A 2,062-nucleotide genomic window follows, 5' to 3' on the forward strand; every position below is an offset into this window, starting at 1 on the left:
GTGTGGCTTGCTGTGGAGGGAGATAGTAAGTTACTGTGCGAGGAGAAAAACCACAGGGTGGCCCCATTTCCGTAGCATCTGAGCACGTGGTTTGGGCTGCTTTTGCTAAGAATTAATATCCAGGCTTAGAGTTACATGATGATGAGCTTTTCTGAGTCAGGAATCAGAAGAAGATGGTCCTGAGCTAATAAAGACCTGAGCAGCCAACAGTGGGAAAGGCAGGCTTGTGGTCACCTAGAGAAAAAGTACTTTTGGAGACTGAGGAGAGAGACTTCAAAACATTTTGGTAAACTCTTTCTGATTTCAAAGTCAGCTGTAAAGTTTAATTGCTATTGCTTGTGATCCTGAGAATGTGCCTTCCCAGAAGCATTTTGAAAATTACTTTATTAGAGCAGGGATATTAAATATTACTGGGGTAGTTTGTGGGTTGAGAGTTTGAAAGGAGAGAGTTAAAAAGTTCAGTGCATGCCCATCCTGCCCAAAGGAAGACAGACGAAGATCCGGAAGCCTTGTCTGAGTGAATTATTTAAGATTTTTTTATCTTTAAAACACTTCCAGTCTAAACCACACAGACATCATTTCTGTTCTTTAACTGGCATGCATTTATGTGCCGCTTACTCGGTAAACAAGATTGGCTTTTCTTTTGACTGCCTGACATAAAAGATAAAAGCAAACCGAGTCGTGGCTGTATGATGGCAGTTGGAGCTGCCTGATCTCTGTGCTCCCAGCTTTCCCCACTTGCGCAAATCTGCTGAACTGTTGGGTTTATTAGGAAAAGCTTTCTAAAATGATTCCGTTTCTCTTGGGAATTGCCTTTCCTCTTCTTTTATAACGAGACAGAAAGACTTTTATCTACCCGAGCAGAATCCGTCTGGGACTGGGAAATGCTAGAAGACACACAGCTTGGCTCGTAGTCTTATGTCCTTCTGCATTTAGTTTGCTAGAGTGTGTCCCTGTGCTAGGAGCCTGGCAAGAAGTGAAGATTATGTTGTGTGCAGATTATAATACTCTGTTGTTTCCAATGGCTGGAGGCACAGCTGAGAGCAGTAGAGATGCTAACTCAGGCACACACACGCACAGAGGGCTGTTGAATGCATTTCGGCAACATTCCCATCTCACTTCCATTGTCCTCTAAAGGTAAGTGATGACAATGCAAATGGAAAACAGGCACGAGAGATTTGTTTGATTTTGCAGTGGGTTTTTTTTGTCCCTTTTGTAAAGTAGCTTGTGATTAATTTAGTGCAATACACTTCCTGACACCACAGCGGAAAATGGTTTATATTTTTTGGCTACAGCAGCCAGAAAAAAAAAAAAAATCTCTACATGCTTGCACACAAGAATTACCATAGTGCTTTTCTGTTGCTTTAAAATTATGTCTTCTATTTGTCCTGGAAAGACAATTAAATGAAGCAAGTATTTAGTTTGATTAAGTCCTTTTGTAGAAAAGTCTATTTTTCCCTAAGGAAACTTTATGTTGAAATGACCATCATGTTCTGTCAGAAGTAGTTATTCATTTGCTTCTGTTTAGATGTTGCCAGCTGTTTGAATGCTTAGCTCCCAATACAGGAATCAAGGATAAAATAAAATTAAATAATGGTATTTAGTAGAATGCTACTTCTTGTTAGAAACTGAAGAAGTTGTAGCAAGCAATTTATTCAGTGAGCATGGCCATTTTTCATGCTAGGAAATCCCCACAAGAAGGTAATGATTATGGGACACACATTCAAGAAAGTTCTGGGAACCTTTCTAACTCTTTGCATATATAAATGTGTGTGTGTATAAGTATAAATACGAGTACCTAAGAGATTTGCGTTTTTCATGATTTTTTTTCAAAGAACCCATTGCTGATTATGTGCTTTTGCAGAAAATTTAAATTACCATTAAAATAAATTTAAAATAGCATTTACAGTTTTTTTTACTGAGGTCTTTTAGAAAAGCATATTTAGTCAATGTTTTCTAATTTCATGCTAGGTTTAACTGAAGTTTTTCCAGTTCTGCTGTTCTGACTATGAACAAGCTGCTAGCAGTAAGAGAAGTGAAAAGGCAGAATGGAAGGGTCAGG

Source organism: Pterocles gutturalis, unplaced genomic scaffold (genome assembly GCF_000699245.1).
Source record: "Pterocles gutturalis isolate BGI_N339 unplaced genomic scaffold, ASM69924v1 scaffold17390, whole genome shotgun sequence".
NCBI classification, from domain to species: domain Eukaryota; kingdom Metazoa; phylum Chordata; class Aves; order Pterocliformes; family Pteroclidae; genus Pterocles; species Pterocles gutturalis.